This window comes from Myxocyprinus asiaticus, chromosome 14, assembly GCF_019703515.2.
Source record: "Myxocyprinus asiaticus isolate MX2 ecotype Aquarium Trade chromosome 14, UBuf_Myxa_2, whole genome shotgun sequence".
Taxonomy (NCBI): domain Eukaryota; kingdom Metazoa; phylum Chordata; class Actinopteri; order Cypriniformes; family Catostomidae; genus Myxocyprinus; species Myxocyprinus asiaticus.
The window spans coordinates 38,351,955-38,377,211 of record NC_059357.1 but is presented as its reverse complement, the minus strand read 5'-3'; the positions used below and the strand labels follow the sequence as shown (position 1 = coordinate 38,377,211).

The 25,257-nt window shown below is 38.2% G+C and overlaps 1 protein-coding gene across 2 annotated transcripts in view; it reads right to left on the bottom strand.

Annotated features, from left to right (window-relative positions):
* Positions 1 to 25,257, bottom strand: part of LOC127451629 (adhesion G protein-coupled receptor L1-like) — a 253,493-nt gene that overhangs the window by 126,208 nt on the left and 102,028 nt on the right. The window lies entirely within an intron of this gene.

The window sequence follows — 25,257 nt, the reverse complement described above, 5'->3', positions numbered from 1 at the left end:
ACTTTTTTTCAGAACATATAATGCAGAGAACAATGCTTTAGAATTGGTGTCATAGCGTAGTTTGTCCAGCAGAGCGCGCTCCGTCTCCATTGTTTACAGAGCTGAACTGACGGTAGCTCTGCAGACAGGGCGGAGTTCAGCGGTGTCATCATGGTAAGTTGTTAACTAGTCTGTTAAATACATACTGGAAACTTAAAACAATGACCCCATAATTTTCCCTTTTCAATATAACTAATATAATGTTAACCTTGTCCCTGACAACCATGTCACTCATGTCTGTTTGCTGTTAGCCAGCTATAGTTTGTCAATGCAGTCAGTAATGTAGCAGATTGAAAGGTAAACATCAGAACATCTTTTTGCAGCTCAGCAGACAATGGTGTGGTGGTGGATTTTGTCTGTTGAGTGTTGATTTCACGCTATGTTATTACCTAGTTGGTGAGACACAGTGCTGGAAAGTAAAATAAACGACGTCTGTCTTTTACTCTCCGTGACAATGAGCTTATAGCTAACTAGCTAATCACGTAGCTACTTTCATTGTTGTCAGCTGAGTGGAAGCTAATGAGTAAACATGTGTTCACCAAACTGTTTTGTTCAGGATTTACAGTTTGGTAACCCCTTCAACCGAACAATTCCAGTCGCTGCATTTATAAAATGTAATATTTAAAAGTCCGATTTTCCACCGTTGAAAGTTCCCCTGAACTTGTATAGCAGAATACGGTGTAACACGGCTGCCGCTGTTTATCTTGACTTGGCAGTATTAATAAACAGTAAACAGTACTGATGTTTATTAAGCTATTTATTGTATTTTTATTTATTCTTTATTTTAATGGTCAGCATTTGACTGATATTAAACAGTACTGATGTTTATTTAGCTATTTTATTTTTATTTATTCTTTATTTTCTCAGTGTTCATTTCTAGAATTTGTTGACAATGTATAATAATGTCAAATATTCTTTGATAAAAATATTTGTTAAAGAAAGCAGCCTTCTGAGTACCTTTGCACAGTCATATCGGTGCAAAATCGGTGAAAAATCCACATAGAAATGGTCCGTTTTCATTCCAGCTCAAAAATTTAATATATCGGCCACCAAATCGGTATAAGTTTCAAAAGTCCCATATCGGTTGGGCTCAAGTAAATATTTTAACCAGTTTGTTTTGTTTAAGTGTGTTTTAAGGGTAGGTTAATCTGAAATAAATTAAATCACAATAATAGATCAGTGTGGAAAAATGAATTCAAGTACTGATGCTGCAGTCCTCACAAATGGCTGAACAGAAGACATAGAAAAAAATACTATAAAATGTGTACAGACTTTGTGATCAAAATTTATATCCTGCAAAAAATTGCTTTTAAGTACTAAGACATACTGTAACTCTGATGTGCTTGTGGTAGATATCTAGTTGTCTTACTGTTAAGTTCCTAAAACAAAGCTCTCAGTATCTTCCAAAGATTTGATGCCACTCATTTGGGAAACTTTGGCAAATATAGTGGTTAGTTTTTTTTCCTCAAAAGCACCCATTGTATCAACCTAGCACCTTGTAAACAACATTTTTTTGCTTGAGAACTGGTAAATACCTGTGCACTATGACTCAGCTGCATAAAACCAGCCAATCAGATTGGAAACTGGGGAAATCAGCCAAAGCTCACTATTCTTGTGAGCACTATGCATTCGACCAGTGGTTTCCAACCTGATGTACGCACGGAACCTCATATGCTTTGAGGCAGTCAAAGAAAAATAAAATAAACTACACTAGTAAGACAGCATGTCAGCGTCCTCATCTAACTCAAAGATAGAATCTCAACATAAACATTAAAAAACTGTCCAAAAACCTTGACACATGGCAACTGTAGCAAAACCTCATTTAATGTCGCTCCACCAACCAGAGCATCTTTGCACAACTGCATGAGGATGAAGCGCACCAAGTGCTTCTAAGTTTCTTTTTCTTGGATCTTAAAAATGCATTGAATTTCTGTAACTTCATAAACACGCACTGCAAAACTGCAAAACCTTGATAACCGCCAAAATGATATACCAGTACATATGTGTCTGCGGTCAGTGAATGGCTTGTTACTGCACCCCTTACAGACCACCTTAGCAGGAACAAAGAAGACAGGAAATAGACAAGTAAAATAAGACTAATTGAGGAGTCAATGGCCAAGACAAAATGGCAAAACTCTGAGCCAAAAGAGAACTTATCCACAGCTTCTTAAGCAAAACCAAGAGAAAGTGGGAGAGAGTGTTGAGCCATGGAGGTTAGAATCCATTATGCATTGTGTACCCACTCAGATACGCCCCCTAACACATACTTGGGGTTAAGAGCTTAATAGCATAATACTTTTAAAAAAGTGACTTGCTAAGGATAGGTGTGCTATTACTTTCGAAGCAGGTAGACTTGCAATTTAAAAGAAATCCCATTAGATTTATTTGAAGGAGGGACCTGAGCAATTTCTAGGGGCCAGAACATCACTTGGGAGTGCACCCTTTAGATGACGGCCACCTAGAAAACTCTAGCAACTGCATCGTCATTGTATCCACACACAACATCGTAGAAGCAAGTTTTACACAGGCAGACACCACTCACGTTTTCTTAAGAAAATGTAGAAATCTAGTTTCCAATCTGTTCTCTTCTGTTTTATCAATAAAAAGAATCAAAAAGCCCCAAGGATATAAAAAGACAGCCACTGACAAATAGAGGTCCACACATACACATTAAGCTTGCTCAAGTGCTGCCAGAGTAAAATTGAGGGAGGGAGATGGAGAAGACAGATTCCAAAACAAAGACACTTTTTACCACCAGCAGAACAGGCTGTAGGTCACTGAGTGTCTGTTCTCCCCAAGTGAAGCCTCTTTCTCTCTCTCTCTCTCTCTCTCTCTCTCTCTCTATAGCTTGTCCCTGGCTCTCCACTATCACAACCACCCACACCAAACCCAATTACAGCCCAGCACTGCATCCCATGATTCACACACACACACAAACACCCCCGTGTCCACATCACACCACATGCCTCTCCCACCACGACATCGCTGTGTTTGGTAACATTACTTTTAAAAGTAACTCGTTAGAATATTGCATTACTCCTTAAAGTAACTAAATTAATAAAAAGTTATTTTTTATGAAAAGTAAAGCATTAGGTTACTTTTGCATACTTTTTTCTCATCGCCACTCTTTCTTCTGCTGTGCATTCAATACAAATACAAGAGATATGTAGAGACATTACAGGTCATGCTATCTACTGTACAATACTCATTTCAAAACAACATAATAAACAAACAGATATTTAGAAAGTCTACAATCAGTAGATCTTCATGTCATATTTATAATAAAGACTCAGTAACTGCAATATGCATGATTTGTTTTTCTATCGACATGGCAGCCAGCATGAATAATGAAGAATAACCTAAAGCAGCAAAGTTCAACATCTGAACCTGCATCATATACAGGTGCATCTCAATAAATTAGAATGTCGTGGAAAAGTTCATTTATTTCAGTAATTCAACTCAGATTGTGAAACTCGTGTATTAAATAAATTCAGTGCACACAGACTGAAGTAGTTTAAGTCTTTGGTTCTTTTAATTGTGATGATTTTGGCTCACATTTAACAAAAACCCACCAATTCACTATCTCAAAAAATTAGAATACATCAAAAGACCAATAAAAAAAACATTTTTAGTGAATAGTTGGCCTTCTGGAAAGTATGTTCATTTACTGTATATGTACTCAATACTTAGTAGGGGCTCCTTTTGCTTTAATTACTGCCTCAATTCGGCGTGGCATGGAGGTGATCAGTTTGTGGCACTGCTGAGGTGGTATGGAAGCCCAGGTTTCTTTGACAGTGGCCTTCAGCTCATCTGCATTTTTTGGTCTCTTGTTTCTCATTTTCCTCTTGACAATACCCCATAGATTCTCTATGGGGTTCAGGTCTGGTGAGTTTGCTGGCCAGTCAAGCACACCAACACCATGGTCATTTAACCAACTTTTGGTGCTTTTGGCAGTGTGGGCAGGTGCCAAATCCTGCTGGAAAATGAAATCAGCATCTTTAAAAAGCTGGTCAGCAGAAGGAAGCATGAAGTGCTCCAAAATTTCTTGGTAAACGGGTGCAGTGACTTTGGTTTTCAAAAAACACAATGGACCAACACCAGCAGATGACATTGCACCCCAAATCATCACAGACTGTGGAAACTTAACACTGGACTTCAAGCAACTTGGGCTATGAGCTTCTCCACCCTTCCTCCAGACTCTAGGACCTTGGTTTCCAAATGAAATACAAAACTTGCTCTCATCTGAAAAGAGGACTTTGGACCACTGGGCAACAGTCCAGATTTTCTCCTTAGCCCAGGTAAGATGCCTCTGATGTTGTCTGTGGTTCAGGAGTGGCTTAACAAGAGGAACACGACAACTGTAGCCAAATTCCTTGACACGTCTGTGTGTGGTGGCTCTTGATGCCTTGACCCCAGCCTCAGTCCATTCCTTGTGAAGTTCACCCAAATTCTTGAATCGATTTTGCTTGACAGGCTGCGGTTCTCTCGGTTGGTTGTGCATCTTTTTCTTCCACACTTTTTCCTTCCACTCAACTTTCTGTTAACATGCTTGGATACAGCACTCTGTGAACAGCCAGCTTCTTTGGCAATGAATGTTTGTGGCTTACCCTCCTTGTGAAGGGTGTCAATGATTGTCTTCTGGACAACTGTCAGATCAGCAGTCTTCCCCATGATTGTGTAGCCTAGTGAACCAAACTGAGAGACCATTTTGAAGGCTCAGGAAACCATTGCAGGTGTTTTGATTTGATTAGCTGATTGGCATGTCACCATATTCTAATTTTTTGAGATAGTGAATTGGTGGGTTTTTGTTAAATGTGAGCCAAAATCATCACAATTAAAAGAACCAAAGACTTAAACTACTTCAGTCTGTGTGCATTGAATTTATTTAGTACACGAGTTTCACAATTTGAGTTGAATTACTGAAATAAATGAACTTTTCCACGACATTCTAATTTATTGAGATGCACCTGTATATCATCATGTGCTGTGCCCATTGACAATGCCAGAGTAAACTTGAGATGTTTATCAGAAGTCAGGATAAAATTCAGTATGGAATTTCAACCTACCATGTTCAAGGAATAAGATGAATAAATGAATATTTTTCACTTAAGTCATCTCAGTGCATACTTGTTTTGAGCTGATCCACGGTGCGTTCAGATGCCACTGGTTGATCGCATACAACTGCAAACACACATGTCGTTTTTAATGCTACCAGGATGTCTTCAAAAATGTATGTTTCACAAATCAAATTACTTATTTATTATAGAACAAAAATGTAGAATATTTTAAGAAATTAAGACATTTTGTCTGCGTACACAAACCATGTAGTACATTGCTCGCAGCTGCTGATCCAGAGTCAGCTTTTCTCATCCCATTCTCCCAGTTACAGGGGAGCTATATCATGGAGCAGTTCGGCTGCATAAGTTAGTGAATTGAGCGAGTATTTCACCCTGTATATCATGCTGTGGCCAGTGGAAGACTAGTCTTATAATCCCTCTGCCTAAACACGTTTACTGATTTTTTTTAATTCAGTGTGTTTTTACACATGAATCAATCGCGTTTCACTCAACTGAATGTTGAATGTTAAATGCTTTAACACAGAGCAGTTCAGATGCAAACTGATCCTAGAGCAGTGGTTACAGGCAGCTTTAAAACAAAGAAATTCGGATGTACAAACAGTCAGCGATCATTCCACGTTGTATGTATCTGTATAATCATGCCATGGCCACAGGAAGACTTCTCCTGCTTATGCCTGTGCTATATTATACCACGAAAGTATGTGTTTACACACTTTTAAATGCAGCCTACATGAATCAATCGCGAGAATCAAAGTATCACTTACCCGAATGTTACATTTTTGACAAAACATTGCCTTATGAGAACACATTTCTTAAATATTGCTGTGATTGTCATGACAATGGCAAAGGTTATGACAGCTGCTCATTTAAGCTCCAGTGCACAAAAAAATCCACCGCTGCAAATGATGAGTACAACTGGATTCCACTGAAGCATTCAGATTTACATTCTTTTACCAGCAATATTTTACCATTTTTAAAACATAAATCTCAGGGTGGTCTAAAATAAGTCTTGTTGTGCTCTGCCAATTGCTGATAAGCATGGCTCAAACTCTCTAGAACTACAATACCCATCAGGCACACACATACTACAACTTCATTGGACATCTCTAGTAATCCTCCCACTCTCTAGAACTACAATGCCCATCATGCCTCTTCTCGAAGTTTGCAAATTTTACTCCTGATTTATCACAATACGGGGAAAGGAGAAGTGTACAAAAGCAACGTGTTACTTATTAAAAAAAGTAACTCTGATATTATGGTCCAAAAAAAAGAAAAAACATTGCATAACTTTACTTGTTACTCTAAAAAAGTAATCTGATTACATAACATGTTACTTTTATCACATTACCCCCAACACTGCACATCACACCACACACTTGAGTGTCTGTGCACCCTCCATCAGTCTCACACTACGCCAGCACCAGGCACGGCCAGGCCAAAAGGGAATGCAGATGACTGTCCCAGTTGTAATCTTGATCCTAGTGGTTTCAGAGCAAGAGACTAATGAGTACAGGCCAGCCATACAGAGCGGAGCACACTTCCTCAACCACTTCTTGTTGAGGACAGGATGTGACATGCACAATGTGAATTTACACTAAACTAACCTTGGGACTGCCGCGTGTTAAAACATTTAGCCTAGAAGGAAGGAAGGAACGAAGGAAGGAAGGAAGAACGGAACGGCTAGGATTAAGATCCTTGTGACTGCAGGAAGTTAAAACTAATTTACACCGCATGGAAGGGAGGGAGGAAGAAATAGGATTAAGATCAGGGCTCAGACAGCATAAAAGACTAATGAGTATGAGCCGGCCACACACAGCAACACACACTTCCTGAACAACTTCCTGTTGAGGACAGAATACGACACATACAACACACAACCCATCACACTTTGTCAAACTACACTTGCAACTGCTAGAGGTTAAAAAACATTTAACCCATATGCTGTCTCTCCTCAGTCTAATGCCTCTAGCTTGACTTCCTGAATCTAGCACCTCAACGTTTATTCAGCCCTTCGTTTGATCCGTCAAATCGTGAAATATAGCCAGTGTGAGAGGACGTAATTCAGGGCACACAACAGTCCTGAGTCCTGTGATTTCATTTTCGTAGAGGTAATAAAACTACTTGATAGGGCAGAGGATAAAACAAGCAGGATAATGCCACTAGAGACTTCGGTTAGTCCGGCCTGTCATAAGCTAATGGCAGCCGTATTATAAACGGATATAAATGGAAACTCAATACTGCCTTCCCTAATCAAAAAGATGAGAGGGAGGGAGCAAGTAGGCCAAGAGGAGAGAGTGGAGTGCGTAACTCAAGGAGAAATAAAGTTAAGTAAGACAGTTTCAGTGGAAGACAACAGTCAGTAAGATCAGGATGCGTCTAGAGGAATACACCATGTCCTTAAACCTGTTATAAGTGTCGCAATGCATCTATATAATGTAATTAACCTCTATGAGTGCTGATCCCTGTCTTTAACTCTCTTAATACACTATCTAACCCTGATAGCACACGTACCTCACCAAAATGGAGTTGTAAACAAAGGTTTGGGAGGAGCTTGTCAAGCTAGTCCTGTCAATCAATGTGCAAGCACATATAAGCAGCTGCTTATATGGGGGACTTGGAGCTCGAGCCGAGCTGAGCCGCATGCTCAGGCCCCTCATGCTTGAGGCCCTCCTTTACACACAGCGAGCCAAATTTGTTTACCCTTAACAATCGGTTACTATTTCCACATCAGGGGCTAGGTGGACATGCCAACTCATGAAACATCTATGTGGAAGATATCATTTCTGATGCAGCATCAACTCTACACTGTAAAAATGTCCGTAATTTGAACGTTAAAATACTGTAAAAATGCTACAGTAAAAAAAGTACATTGGTTAACGAGTAGAATCTCAAATAACGAGTAAAATATACGTACATTTTTTTTTAAATATATTTAAAAAGACAATACATGTAGTTTTATGGTAAAATGTAATTTGGGGTGTTCTGTGTTATATTAGATGTAGTTTAGTTAATGTTTATTGCATAATTTTAATTTCACGTGTTACCCTGATGGTGTTAAAGATGGAGTGTGTAATTTTAATCCAATATATTTTTTGTCAAATTCCGTGAATATCTCTTCACGGTCCGCTAGCTGTCCGTTCTGTGTGTGCGCTGAAAAAAAAAAATCAGGTGTTTGTACACAGCCCTGGCTCTGTAAATGGGAAAATAAACAAAGTGGATCAGACCGATATCACTGTTGCGATCACACAGCATTGGCAATGGACGAGCATTAATTTGGGGGATGGAGCAACGGAAGGAGCACTGAAGGGAGTGGTGTGTTTGTTTGACTGTTGAGTTCAAATATCAACAGTCTTTCTCAGGAATTGCTTACTCCACCTTTAACATAAAAACCAGTTGAACTGAAACACCGGCAATGTTATCGGACAAGCCGATTCCTCTGCAGCGCTTTCTGTCCGGTGTGTTTGTTATAGTGGTCTTGTTTATTACGATATTAAACGTTAAAAATCATCTTTTATTTAGAATGGCCTGTTTGTTCATAGAGAATCAGAGAGTGCGAAAGGGCATGATGAGCAAGGTTGGGAAGGTTACTTTTGAAATGTATTCCACTACAGATTACAGAATACATGCTGTAAATGTAATTTGTAACGTATTCCGTTAGATTACTCAAAGTCAGTAACGTATTCTAAATACTTTGGATTACTTCTTCAGCACTGGTATATTTCACTTGTTTTGACTATAAAAACTCTGTCAGCACAGTAAGACAAACTAGATAGTAAAGTTTGAAGACAAAATTTATGTTGGCTTGACAAAGCCTTGTCTGAAAGTTTAAAATAGTTTGAAGAGTTGGAAGTTTGAAGGTCTTACAGTCAGACAAAAAGAAGGAACATCATACAGATAGACAGCCAGCTGCAAGAAGTCCTATGCAACCCTACACCTTGCTTGTTTTTCTGAATGGCAAATTGGTTGCTAGGGTAACCCCATTTGGTTGCTAGGCAGTTACCAATGTGATACTGAAAAGGCTCCTTGCTACCCTGAGTCAAATGAATGAAACCAGAAGTCTCTATGATGTTCTGGTGCAGAGATATGTGATTTGTTACATGGTTGCTAGGCAGTTACCAAGGTGATACTCAAAAGGCTCCTTGCTACCCTAAGTCAAATGTATGAAACCAGAAGTCTCTACAGTGTTCTGGTGCAGAGATATGTGATTTGTTACTTGGTTGCTAGGGTAACCCCATCTGGATGCTAAGCAGTTACCAGGGTGATACTTATCAATCCTCCTTGCCATCCTGAATGAAATAAATCAACCCGGAAGTCTCTTTGATTTTCTGGTGCAGAGATATGTGATTTGTTACTTGGTTGCTAGGGTAACCCCAACTGGTTGCTAGGCAGTTACCAGGGTGATACTTAACATGGCTCCTCGCCATCCTGAGTGAAATAAGTCAACCCGGAACTCTCTACGATGTTATGGTGCAGAGATATGTGATTTGTTACTTGGTTGCTAGGGTAACCCCATCTGGTTGCTAGGCAGTTACCAAGGTGATACTTAACATGGCTCCTTGTCATCCTGAGTGATATATTTCAACCCAGAAGTCTCTACGATGTTCTGGTGCAGAGATATGTGATTTGTTACTTGGTTGCTAGGGTAACCTCATCTGGTTGCTATGCAGTAACCAGGGTGATACTTATCAATCCTCCTTGCCATCATGAATGAAATAAATCAACCCGGAAGTCTCTTCGATTTTCTGGTGCAGAGATATGTGATTTGTTACTTGGTTGCTAGGGTAACCCCAACTGGTTGCTAGGCAGTTACCAGGGCGATACTTAACATGGCTCCTTGCCATCCTGAGTGAAATAAGTCAACCCGGAAGTCTCTACGATGTTCTGGTGCAAAGATATTTGATTTGTTACTTGGTTGCTAGGGTAAACCCATGTGGTTGCTAGGCAGTTGCCAGTGTGATACCAAGGCGGCTGCTTGCTGTTCTGAGTCATACAAGCCAACAATGAAGTATCTACGACATTCTGATCTTGAGATACCCATATAAGCGATTCTAAAATGGAAGTCAGTGGGGTTTGGTTGCTAGGGTGCTCTAAATGGTGCTAGGGCGTGGCTAAGTAGTTTCCATGATGATACTTGAAGACTGATTGCTCACCCAATTCAAACAAGCCAATTCTCATGTCTGGTGGGCATTCTGATCTGAAGATATCACACTCAGCCTTTTTGAATGGAAGTCAAAGGGGTTTGGTTGCTAGGGTGCTCTAAATGGTTGCTAGGACGTGGCTAAGTAGTTTCCATGATGATACTTGAAGACTGATTGCTCACCCTATTGAAATAAGCCAACTCTCATGTCTGTAGGACATTCTGATCTGAAGATATCCATCTAAGCCGTTTTGAATGGCAGTCAATGGGTTTTGGTTGCAAGGGTGCACTAAATGCAACCCGAGTCAGACCAGTCTGAAAGTCTGTGGTGAGTTTGGTGTTTGTAGCTTGAAAGCTCTAGGAGGAGATGCTGTTTAAATTTTGGCTTAAAATAATAATAATAATAATAATAATAATAATAATATTAAGCTTAAATAGTAGATCAGTACAAGCCAACATATATACACATGTTAAAAATACATTCTCTGAAAAACCTAAATATCTTATGCAGTGTTGTTTCTAAAACAAGATAAATCTAATTGATTTTTACAGGAAAACAATACAAAAATTATTAGCAATAATACGATTTTGCCCTAATATCAAAGGTCTTACTAGAAAAACAGAAACTATGATCCAACGTGAATTTTCTTGATAAAAAAATATGATCGTACCTGATAACATGTGCATGTAAAATGGCTAGAAATAACATTTTATCTTAGCGTAAAGCTGATAATTTTCACAAGGTTTATTTCTATTTCTTCTGCTCCAAACTTACTTCAAACTTACTTCTCTGTCTGATCGTATGAATGTAACATCATAAGAAAGTGTTTCACTGCTGTTCAAATGCACTTTGGATTGCATTATTTATATGTATAAATGTTTTCCATCTGAAAGGACTAAATATTAAATGAAACAAATGACAATAAAATGCAAAGTAATCTCTTCAGTAATCAAAATACTTTTTGAATGTAACTGTATTCTAATTACCAATGATTTAAATTGAAACTGTAGTTACAGTTACTTATATTTTGTATTTTTAAATGCGTAATCCCATTACTCCCCAACCCTGATGATGAGTCTGAGGGGTGTTGGCAAAGGTTGTTTGAAAACATACTTTATATTGTAATTTCATTTGGTGCCACTAGTAGCGCAGAAATTACACACTCCACTTTTAAGTGTTTGTGTGAGTGACACTGAGCACTGTCTCTACATGTTTATTGGTCATTGCTCCTGGAAGGGCCACTTTTGATGATTTTCATGTCATCATGTGCCTTTCTGTAATTACTATGGTGATTAACAATACATCATAAAGTGAAAAGCAGATTTTTACAGTTTCAGAAGGTTAAGTGTGAAAACCAGACATCTCTATCATAGCCGACCCCACAGCACACATACCATAAAGGAAAAGGAATAAAGAAAATCTGCAGACCAAACCAGACAGTGGATAATGAAGCACCCCCCCCCCCCCACCCACACACACAGGAGAGACAGGGATCTTCAAAGACCCATTTGAAAGAACACACCAACGCCACTGTCACTTGCACCCCATCCTCTCACACTCCCAATATATAATCAAAGGCCATCCATTAACCTTTCACTTGCACAGTTCTGTCTGTGATCTACTGCTCTCAGCATCATGCTTTCAAGCATTGAGTAGAGGAGACGAGAAAAGAAGAGAAAAGACGAGATGAGAAGGTGACAAAATACAAAAGGAAGAGGAGATGAGATGAAATGAGAGGACAAGAGACGAGAAGAGAAATAGCATTGTAACGGGATGGACCATGGTTTGTTTAGAGAGGAGGAGTGTGTTGTTTAAGGTTTTAGAAGATAAGACAGATACAGATGACTGAAAACAAAAATACAAAAGTATAGGCAAGTGAGATGGAAGGTATTAGATAACAACAGGAAAAGATGAAAAAAGGGATAAAGACAGGTCATATATGATTGAGTTATTTGGGCTGTAGCACCAGTAGCATAACACTAAAAATCAATATCACAGATTAAAAAACAGCATCACATATACAAACAGTATGGCACCCCTTCAAACTCCATCTCGGCTCTGATTAAGCAGCAGAGACTAGCTGCTTTATTTATGCATTAAAATCAGCCAATACATGTATGAATTCAACCCTCGCTGCTTCAAAAGCCATCAATGCTGGATCCAAGTCAGCCCAAACAAATTCCACCCTCATTAAACATTCAGACAGGAAAGAGCTTGGAGAAAAAATACAGCAAAAACAGCTGGTCCTTCAGTGCTCAAATGATAACTTGAGAAGACGGAGAAAAAAGAGAAGAGAAAATGTGTGCGTGTGCAAAACAGGACCGCAGGTCTTTCCACAAGAGCGACCATGTGAGGACTTAAGTGTGTGTAAGATGAGGAAAGATTGGAGCAGTCAGAGGCCTGCTGCTGTAATCACACACACACGCTAAATGAAACCTCCATGTCAAGACTTCATCATGTACCCTTGAGTGGTTCATCCGCCACCTCATTAAAGAGCACTAATGCTGTTTCACAACCTAACTGCACATTTACAAGTAGCGCAGAGAGGAGCTACTTTGTCTATTTTGTTTTTTGCAAGGGGGCGTTTGTCAGCATGTCTGTATGTAACTTTTTGTGTATGAGAGCGTACTGTCTGATTCTAAGACATGCTCCAGACTTGACACTGACATACATTGACAGCATTCTTGACAACAGTCACATTAGCCTAGTTTCCATCCACTTTTCGCGCTATTTTGTTATCGACAAAGTTAAATGCGTAAAACATTTTTTGCGAAATTTGCCGTCTTCTGCCTGTTTCCATTCAAATAGCCTTTTATCGATAAAAACGGTGTGCGTGATGACGTCATGCCTAAAAAAACACTTTGTCGCATAAGTTTTGGTTTAGAAATCTGCCCTTAAGCTGTTTCCATTCAGAAATGTTTGTTTATCGCTAATTCGCCTCCCAGATGTCCCTAATTTTTTTCCTCTTATGTTTTGGTAAAATGGGGAGAGTATTGAGACAATTCATTGAAATTAGGCAGCTAACTGTCATTTTAATTTCACAAATAAACGCAATCAGAAGATGAGGAATTGCAATCAAAAGGGAACAGTTGCCCTTCTGATAGGACTGTAATATCGGTCCTGATGTTGCGCCTATCGTAGGTTGCCATCGGTTCCGACCCGAAAGCGAATCGTCATGGCCCTATTCAAGCTGGCAACCTGCACCAAGTAGTGGGGAAATTTTCGGTCTAAGTATAAGGACCGTCCATCGACGTGTATATGCTGTGTGCACAGCTATTAAAGAAAAACTGATGCAGTGTAATATTAGGGTTTACATATGATACATTCCTGATATTCAATAGGCTATTTTGAACAATCATCTAAAGCATTGCCATCACAACTGCATTATGTCCCGTATATTTGTCCCACAACTTTTAATGACCAACTGAACTTGATTATCATCTAAAATTAATTTTAGCATCATAATGCAATTTACATTTTCTGAAGAAGCTCAACAAATGCGATCCGAAGTAAAGAGGCTTAGGTTTAAAATATTTAAAAGTTTTAAAATGTTCAAAAGCTGGTTTTCTGAAAGTGAACTCCGCATTGGACAAATAGTTCTGATAGTTTATAGTCTTGAAGTGTAGACAATGTCATTCAGCCGACTTTATTCGTCTACAGAACAGGGTATGGCTAATGTGTAAAGAAAAGGCAATTATATAGGCCAAACAATATCATTTTTTTTGTTTGGTAATTTTTTTTTTTTTCATTTAATGCATTTTTCATTTGGTAATTTATTTAATTTAATATAGGGAATTTTGCCGTTATTTTTTCAAAAGCGAAACAATAATTTTATAGAATTGGGCTATATGTTAGTGTTCCAAAAAAGCACACTGAAGCTTTTTTCCTAGTATTATGTATTTATTTTTAATTTAAAACATCTTTGTGCACAGAAATGATATGTTTTTTGTATTGTGGGCTAATTCCGTGACTGCCGTCTATTATTTTGAATGTGTGAAAAAGCAACTTTAATAAATAAATGGATGGCTACCGCGATTACATTAATTACAAACAGTGGCCATTAATTTGTTCTCCGTGCACTTGTCGACGTGCATGATACGAGATTTTTGTGTTGGTACTCCTGGAAGTGTCATGCTTGCAGTGATCGGATCTTTATGCCGTTCAGATCAATCCATAATCACGTACAATAAACTGGCTTTCAAGGATCCTATACCTTGTCATGATTAACACAGGCTAACGATTGGGGCAAATTCTGTCATGTGCCACTACATTTTTGTGTTAATGCCAATTTTCTCGACAAAAATTATTTCCAAACCTGTTTTTCGCGATATTTGAAATATCGACATAGAGTTTATGCGCTAGAGTTAAATGGAAAAATATTATGTCGACACTTGTGAAATTTTAGCGATAATTTGCGTTTCCATCAGCTTAATTTTGATGCGCTAAAACATTTTTCGCAAAAAATGAAGTACAAGACATAGATGACATACAGCATGACAGCGTTGAACAGTGTTAACAAAGGCGAGTGAGAATATTTAAAGTTGCAGTGTGTAATTTCTGCAACATTAGCGGCACCAAACTGATTTGCAAAAAAATAAATTGCCCAAAACTCGGTTTCTTGTTTGCCTCTTAATTGCCTCAGTTTCTTGTATACTCCTCCATCTTCCATTGGTTGATCAAACAGATGGTACCGCCCTAAACCCACACCATTGTTTAACCTCAAATCCGGTTACCATGATTACCCATTTATTTCTAAAGAGAAAATGAAGAGATATTTCACATGGGTTTGGCTACTTTTAGAAGGAAATACATACTGAAAAGAGATTTTTTTTTTTACACTTCAAAGAAAGCAAACATTCAGAACATCATGTTAAATCACATATCTGAACATGTATGTCTGCAACAGACTTTGCTTATTTTATTAGAGGTAAAATATAAATTTTAAATTAGATAAACGACAGAAAAATAATTTGTTCCACTGAAATACAGCAGAATGCTGCACTTAACCCATTTCAATCTATGCCAGGTATCTCGTGTTGTCCTCTAGAGTTATTATCATCATTATTTATCATATTTCAGCTGCTGAAACAGTTCAGCGATGATGACTGATATTTACTGATATGGCCTTTAATTCAGTCTCATCTGAAATATGCCACATACAGTATACTGTACTTGGGCTTGCTTTACTGGAGAGGAAAACAAATTATTTTACTAGAAATAAAATCTGCTAAATAAAGTCTGCTGCATGCATACACGTGTTTAGATGTGTGATTACACATACGTCTCTTATTATCTTGGCACTGAATTACATGTTTTCAGCAACCTTATTTTAACACACAACTTTACTTTTCTTTCTAAAAAAAATAGCCAAATCTATCAGATATTTATCTTAACCTTGTGCGATCTTGCGTCCACATGCGTGGATGTTGTATTTTGGCTTCGCTATATGCAACACATAATTTCAATTAATTTAAACTGACTGAATTTTGTTCACAACATTTTAGACATTTTTGTCATTTAATGGAATAGTTCACCCAAAAATGAAAATTCTCTCATTATTCACTTACCCTGATGCCATCCCAGATGTGTATGACTGTCTTTCTTCAGCAGAACACAAATGAAGATTGTTAGAAGATGATAGAGCTCTGTCAGGTCCTTATAATGGAAGTGCACAGGTGCCAGCACTTTGACGGTCCAAAAGTCACATTTAGGCAGCATAAAAGTAATCCATGTGACTCCAGTCGATCAATGAATGTCTTCTGAAGTGAATCGATAGGTTTATGTAAGAAACAAGTCGATAATTAAAACGTTTTTAACTTTAAATCGGCGAGTAGAGTCTCTAGTTTTGTTTGAAATGCCACTTTAAAAGATGTATTCATTTTCCACGCGTCGGCGCACTGATGAACATTGTAACGTTGGTGTCGTGGAGAGGAAGAGGAAGAGAGGAGACACGGGAGTAAATCTTTTAATAAACAAATGCTGGAGTTATTTCACAAAATAACCATTAAACATAACACTTCATCTACACAACGTAACACTTCAAGGACTGACAAATGAATGGGCAAAACAAGAGGATAATTTATACAAAAGGAGCTAAATGAGGGAATGGAAGACAGGTGAGGATAATAAGGAACAGATGGAAGTGATGAGGGCAGTGAAACATGGGAGATGTAGTGCGAGGGAAAACTTCAAAATAAGAGTCCTTGAAGAACGTGAGGGAGACAGACTGTGACAAACATGATATCCACATACGTGGATTTTGCGACATAATTCCCTCAAAAGTTTAAAAAACATTTTAACATTAACACATCTGTGGTTCATTTTGCTTCATTTTAATATACATTTTATAATATTTTATTCTGTTATCACTGTACAATACGTTTCTATTTATTAACATTAGTTAATGCATTCCTATATATTTACTGTGCATTTTCACATTGAGAATCAATAGGTTAATTCAAAAGCTGAACAATGTTGCTTTCAGAGGCTTTATATGGAGCTAGGATGAAAATAAGATGCATTTCGAACTGACGGACAGCACACTGGAGGTTAAGTCATTCATTAAATAGGGAGCAAGGGATCATCCTATAGCTCTGTATGCAGCCAAGTGCATTCAATCCAAACTTCCTATCAGAAGTTCAGTTTCAGGCTGCACATGATGTTTGGACCACTCAACATTTTTGGCAGACATGGGACAATGGTAATCCATATATAGATTCAGAATATATAATGTATCATTTTATTTTAATATGGTTGGCAGTGATTGGATGATGCTGGACATTACTTTGAATCAGAATTAATTTAGCTAATTTCTGATGTAATGTCTGCAACGTCTCAAAAACACGAATAACCAACACTCCTGGAAACATAATAAACAATTTGATGGAGGAAAAAAATAAATACAAATTCTATGCTTAGTATTTAAAATTTAAATTATTATTTAAAAAACAACTTAGTCCTGCTGCCCACATATGTGGCCATCAATTTTTAGGAAAACTATTTGCTCTAGCATTTTTTTTTTTTTTTGCTTGTTTATTAGGTACTACTAGTTACAAATCAAAAAGGGAAATGGAAAATGCACAGCAGTCACAGTCTGGTCTCAGGAGGTTAATTTTACAAATAAAAATGAATAGGTAAGTAATGTACCCACAATTTGTTTCCTCCACCCTTAACCACGTCTCCACTAAATGATTTGTTGACAACTGTATCTACTAGCCATCAGGCAGTTGCTAAAATAATATCAGGTTTACAAAACATTTCCCGTCTTCCATTGCTCAGAAAACAGGTAGTCCCAGAACCAAACGCACACCTTTGGTTGAGCCAGAAGTTGACATGTCGGGCCATTGAAACAAACAGAGCAATGTTTTGGCAAAGCGCCACAGAGCCATAGGGATTATACACTCTTGAAGAAAATCTACCTACTAATGACTTTCTTATACTTAAGCTGTCTCTGCAGATTTGAGTATTTAATACACACAAGCTTTAAAACAAATCTAGGAAATAATACTATTGGACTGTGGCGTTACCAAGTCTAATTTATGTTTCCATATTTGGCGGGGTGTCTCACTTTTCTTAATGGATTTATTGATTTTGTCACTATAATTTCTTGACATCTCTATAATTTCTATATAATAATATTAGTGTAAAGGCCAAAAATAAACTTTTAATTCAGTATGAAAGCCACATTGACCCTGTTTTTTTTTTTAAACACATTTCTGGTCTTATTGCACACAATTAATTGGTGCAAGTTGCTCCACCTCTGAAAGAACTTTTCTTTTTGGTTGACGTCACAAATCCCTTTCAAATGTCAACCTCTCTCCTCTGGCCAACTGGCTTTATTCTGGTATGAAATGCCCACATTTTATGATTCCAATCAATTCCTGATGATCAAAATAAATCCCCACCATACTATATTTTTCTCATTAAATATCCAGTTTCACTCTGAAATATGTCAGATTACAGAAGTAAAATGGAAACTGCTAATGGCAATTCACATTGAATTTCAACGACTTAAACAGTTCAAATAAAAAAAAAAAAATAAAAAATAAAAAATCCTTTCTCTCAGCTAACCAATCAAACACTGAGACAGTCTCTGGCAGTGTTGCACACCATACGACATTTCAAAGGGGCATGAAACCATCCACACTCCCGGCAACACAATTGAGCTGTGTTCGACATTAATTTGTGTCACTCAACATCTAGAGGTCTCACTCAACAGAAAAGCCATAAATTAAGTCTTGGAGGGAGATTATTTGAAAAATGAGTGAGCATTAGAGTGAAGCATGACAGTACTAGGCTGCAGAGTGGGAGTATTCTACTGCAATTCAGCAGTGCGAAATCAAGGGGCGAGCATCAGACTGAGAAGTGATATAATGTGAGATGTGAGAGTTACATAGAGGTGTGAGAGTATCAGACCTTGGAGTGTGAATATTAGAAAAATATGAGATGCTGTGGAGAGTGTTAGAGTGAGTTGTGAGAGTACCAGATGGAGGAGTGAGTGTTATAACATTATACACATGAAGGGAAGGAATCAGACTGTAAAAATACACAAGTATGTGTGTGTGTGTGTGGGCAGGTTTAAGTGGTTTATGAGGACTTTTTTTTTTTAGGTTACAAACTGGTAATTACAAGGGTATTATACTATAAATGTGGTTTATGAGGACATTTCTAGTGTCCCCATAATTCAAATTGCTTAAAAAACATACTTAACGATGTTTTATTGAAAATGTAAAAATGCAGAAAGGTTTCTGTGAGAGTTAGGTTTAGGGGTAGGATTAGGGTTAGGGGACAGAATCTATAGTTTGTACAGTATAAAAATCATTATGTCTATGGAGAGTCCTCATAAGCATAGCTAAACCAACATGTGTGTGTGTACATTGTCACCCCCCACCCCCCCAAAAAAGTGAGCTAAATCTGACAAACCACACTTTGGGGACATTCTAAACAGGAAAAGTGATTCATAAATAATAATAAAAAAAAAAATATATATATATATATATATATATATATATATATATATATATATATATATATATATATATATATCGATAGAGTATATATAGAGAATTCTAGAGACTGTTGTGCATGAAAATCCCAGGAGATCAGCAGTTACAGAAATACTCAAACCAGCCCATCTGGCACCAACAAGCATCCATGCAATTATCTAATAAGCCAATCGTTTGGCAGCAGTGCAGTGCATAAAATCATGCATATACGGGTCAGGAGCTTCAATTAATGTTCACATCAACCATCAGAATGGGGAAAAAAAGTGATCTCAGAGATTTGGACGGTGGTGTGATTGTTGGTGCCAGATGGGCTGGTTTGAGTATTTCTGTAACTGCTGATCTCCTGGGATTTTCACACATAACAGTCCCTAGAGTTTACTCAGAATGGTGCCAAAAGCAAAAAACATCCAGTGTGAGGCAGTTCTGTGAACGGAAATGACTTGTTGATGAGAGAGGTCAACAGAGAATGGCCAGACTGGATCAAACTGACAAAGTCTACGGTAACTCAGATAACCCCTCTGTACAACTGAGGTGAGAAAAATAGCATCTCAGAATGCTATTCTGAGATGCGGGTTGGCACTGTTTCGGCGGCACGAGGGGGACCTACACAATATTAGGCAGGTGGTTTTAATGTTGTGGCTGATCGGTGTGTGTGTGTGTGTGTGTGTGTGTGTGTGTGTGTATAATATATATATTTTAAAAATTTATTAAACTATTTAATTACAAATTATATTATCAGCAAAACGATTTGAGTGAAAATTTTAACCGAAATATTAATTTCAGAATTTCTCAGTATTTGGTATGTTTTGCTTTAAAGGTGATGCAATTTTATTTTTCAGTGCTAAAACACTTTCCAAAAGTGTGAACACTGTGGCACTATTAAAACATTGCTCTGTTTGTTTGAGCATCCTGTCAAGCCAAACATCCTGTAGCAACACTGGATCAACCAATGGTGTGAGTTTAACCCTTTAAGCTCAGAGGGTGTTTTTAAAGATTTCCTGTTTCATTGGCATTCCCAAAACTAAAGGCTTATTACTCTACAAAAACAAACAAGGATGGTCAAGTGTTTGGTATAATTGTAAAGAAAACTTAAAAAAAAAAAATGTAATGATATAAATCAGGAGTCTGCAACCTTTTTGACATGTAGTGCCATTTTTTATTTTCCTGGTCAATGGCTGTACAATCTTTTCTCTTTTAATCGTTTAATGTAATTTTGAGTGTGACCATGGTTTAAGGAGGGTGTACCTCTATGCGAAATCTCAAGGATAAATAGTGGTGTTTTCCTTAATACATCACGTGTTGTTCTGAAAGTAAAAAGAAACAAATGATACACTGAATGTAGGCTGTCATTCGCGCAGCCTGGCCGAAGCAAAAGCAAAGCGGGAGCGTTTACTCGTGCGATTAACCGAAAGTGAAGCGCTGTCGGCTCGTGATGCACGAATGGCTTGCACGCGTTGCACGAGTCTGTTGGGTATAACGCAGTCTCGTCACATTTTTACTTTTTGTTTAGCCTCCCATACAGCTCATGAAAACACGCTGCATGATCATGAGGAAGGATTACATCAAGATATAGATTGGAATGCAGGTGCAGAATTTATACAAAGTAGTCACCCTTTGCCCCCCGGCAAACGGTGACTACTTTGAAGATGCTAAAATATAAAACAGTTTTGATTTATTTTGGATTTTGTTTAGTCACAACATAATTCCCATAGTTCCATTTATGTTATTCCATAGTTTTGATGACTTTACTATTATTCTAAAATGTGAAGAAAAAATATATAATAAAGAATGAGCAAGTGTTTCAAAACTTTTGAATGGTAGTGTGTATATATATACACGGTATAGACGTCACGGTTCGGTACATGCAGTCAGACGAAGAACACATCTGAGTCAGTCACAGGCGATCCACACACCAATCCAGAAGGGGGTGCGCGCAGTAATGCAATGCTTTTTGCTAACCGCCACAACAGGAAAAAGAGCAGAAGAAGATGACACCTGACACCATCTACGCATCAACCCAAAAGAAGAATGGCGAGTTCAGATGATACGCAAGAGCTCGTAGACCCGCCTACTTGTTTTAAATCAGCAGTGTGGGAAAGTTTTGGGTTCCCAGTGAACTACGGCAGCAGTGGAGAGCGAGTGGTAGATAGGACGAGGATGGTGTGTCGGCATTGTAAAGCAGCTGTACGGTATGTGAGTGGAAATACGTCAGACGACATCACCCAGATGTGCCAATCACCGGAGCTAGGCAGAAAAAGATGACAGGAGTGCAAAAACCTGCAGCTTTTAACCAGCCTCTAGATGTGAGAGCAGACAGGGTCAAAGTCATTACCCAGGCAATTGGCAAATACACAAACAACATATAGTTTAAGTGGAACAAATTGTAACACTCCTTCTCCAAATGTACAAGTTTTATTTTTCATTATTCTATTTATTTTGTACTTTTATAACAAAAGAGATGCTTTTCAGTTTTGTAGCTGATTGTGACCAAATACCTTTTGTTTTTTATCAGCCCTACAAAAAAATATGACCTATGCAAGAGTGCATTCTGTTTACTGCTTAGTGCATAATACACTAAAGGAGACTGTACTGTACCAACTACCTCAGGGGGAACTAAATGCTGCTAGGTGGAACAAACTGTAATTTGCACTACTATTTCTTAAAAATAAATGAAAAGAAACCTAGCATTTGGGATTTGTTGCTTTTTCCAGTTGTACGAACTCATATCGAACCGTGACCCCAAAACCGAGGTACGTACCGAACCGTGACTTCTGTGTACCGTTACACCCCTAAAATATATATATATATATATATATATATATATATATATATATATATATATATAATCAAAACGGAACACTTCTGATTTGTCTGAAAATTTGAAAGCACTTGTTCAGTTTTGGTCATAATGTCTACATGCATTAGAAAGTAGAGCTTCTAAGCTTTCAAACAATACATATTTTGTGTTTGTCAAGGCTGTAGTTATTAATATTTTGACAATCGAGCCTATCCGAGCTTAAAGGGTTAAGCAGTTTAAGCAGGACTATCTGCTTTCTAACCACTGGCAGGAAGGGGGAGTGTTCAGGAAACTTGCTTGAAACCCAGTGTAGGGGAGTAACTAAAAGTAGTGACAATACTAACTAAATTTTTGTAATAGTAGCTCAGCTTTTTTAACAATAGTCTAGATTTTCCAGTAACAAGTTACACTTTCCTATGTGTAGCAGTGTAGTGTCACAAAACGCATCATTTGTCACATTGCACAGGCAAGCAATGGTGCTGAGGGAGTAATCACCACTGGGAATCCAAATCATTTGTAAGTGAATCAGTTCATTTGGACAGTTCATGTAAATAAACTAGTTCACATAAATGATTCATTAATTGACTTGAGAAGGCATTTCAAGTCAGTTATAGAAAATAGGGTGTTTTCTAGTTTTATAAGTTTATATTTAGTATAAATGTATAGGTTAAATTTAAAACAATCATTGGTGATTGTACTAGTGGTGCAGAAATTACACGTTTCACCTTTAATGGCAACATGCACTTGAGTTGACATGGACTCCACAAGTTTGTGCAAAACCTGATGATCCATGTTATCCTAGCATGATCGGAGAGTATTTCAAAAGCATGTTGTGTGATTCAATGGAAGCTAGCAAATCTGACCTTTTGTACAAAGAAGCTAACATTGTCAATGTCACAAATGTGAACACATTTGATAAGTAACCTAGAAATAGTGCCAAATCTTAAATGTCTTGATATTTTTTTTTTTTTTAATCCTACAACTTTCTATTTATTTACAGTTTTAAATCAAATAAAATAAATCCAATTTCAATCCACTTTGTCAGTGTGTTCTCAGAATTTTGGATGTATATTTATTAAGAGGGTGAACAGGAGAAAAAGAGAGTGCGAGGAACAGCAGAAATGAGAAACAGAATTATGTGCTCTGTGTGAGTGTATGTTATTTGTGCCATGCTTTAATGACAACACAATGCGATCAATGAACCCATAGCGGAGCGAAGGCTTCCTTATTTCTCCAAATTGCCTGCGCTAGCAGCACAACCTTGATAACACTGAATTGATTATTAATGCATTATTAATTCAGAGCCAGGTCACAGAGACAGCTGGAGGCACTCATGCACATACACACACATACAGCACATTGATGAAGCGGCTCGGAGCCCGGGTCCAAAACGGGTTCAATGGAACACTGAGTACATCACATCAATTCACAGCAGCAGAAGCAGGCAAATTAAACACAGGAAATACAGCGGCCACCAAATACACCTGGACAAGCAAACTCTGCATGCTCACTCGCTCTCTCTCTAGGTCTGGCATGGACCCCGTAGAGCAGCAGATGGTGCGATAGTGTCAAAGTGGAAGGGCACCACCACCACTACCTCCCTCTGTCCCCAGTCCTTAGGCCCATCACATGCACACCAGCTCTACTGCCACATGGACCTCTCCATCAACCATACACACTTACACACACTGTCTACTCAAACAAATCCACACTGCCCTATTTATACGGGCATAGGACACCAACATATGTCAGCTTTTAATATCAGACTGCAAATACATTCTCACTTAAAAGTATCCACATGCAGTAGACACTTTTGCTGCTTTCACATTAGACATTATGATGTGGACCCAAATTCGACATTTTCGAAAATTTCTTTAATTAGCGTGATATTTGACTTCTGAACTCAGGTGCTCATCAAAGAACCATATTGAAGTTTGATTCATTGTTGATGTGAATGCATTCCCGAAGTGAACTGCTACTGATTATGAACATTATGCATTGTTGTTCACCATCAATTTGGTAGTAACACCAAATAAATTATTTACATTGCTGCATGAGTCGCAGCATCGTTCTTCTTCAGACTGCAAATGCATTCACATTTAAATACATCCACATGCTTTCAAACTAGACGTTTTGATGTGGACCCAAATTTTATTGTTTCTTTAATCATTATGAGAGTCATCTTTTGAACTCTGTTTGCATCAAAGAACCACAATCAAGTTCGATAAGTTGTTGATGTGAATGTAATACCGAAGTGAACTGCTACATAAAGTATACAAACAAACACTGAAACAAACAATGTTCGTCATATTCAAATTCAATAAAATGCTTGTGTGGCGAGCAGAGACAGAGAGAGAGAGAGAGAGAGAGCGAGAGAGCGAGAGCGAGAGAGCGCAGAAAGAGAGAGAGAAGAGAGAGAGAGAGAGAGAGAGAGATGCATGAAGCTGTCTGTGTGTGTCTATGTTGAGGGGGTGCTTAAAAGCACACCGTTATGTGTGACACTGAAAAGTGTGTGTGTTAATAAATGTCTTACGTTTGGATGTTTACCCGGCTCCCGCTTCCTCCTTCATAAGAAAGGCAGAGGTCTGCCACATTGGTGCCGAAACCCGGGATTTTGGAGAGAGAGAGAGAAGAGAGAGAGAGGAGACAGAGCAGAGAGAGAGAGAGGAGAGAGAGAGAGAAGAGGGCTCGCCGGCCCCTGAATACGCCTCCAAACGGTCATCAGCCAGCTGGACTATCTCCGTCAGCGACGCCGGGCGATTTGCACTGGACCCACTCAGCCGTCCCTTTCGGTGCCAGATGATGAATTGCTCCAGCACCACTAGGCAGCAATGTGGCAAACCCCTGCCTTTCTTATGAAGGAGGGAGCGGGAGCCGGGTAAACATCCAAACATAAAATATTTATTAACATCTCTGATCTCTCTCCTCTCTGCTCGCCACAGCTTGTTCACATAAAGGCTCATACTGAGGACCCATAAAAAAGTTTGATTCATTGTTGATGTGAATGAAATCTCGAAGTGAACTGCTATTGTTTATGTATATTATACATTGATGTTTGCCAATAATTTGGTTGCAACACTACATAAGGCAAAATGAACACTGTTTGTTGTATTAAAATTTAGTCAAATGCTTGTTAGCATATAGGGTCAAAATATACTCTACGCAACCACGCGAACTGAAAATACTTCTAGCTATGCAAG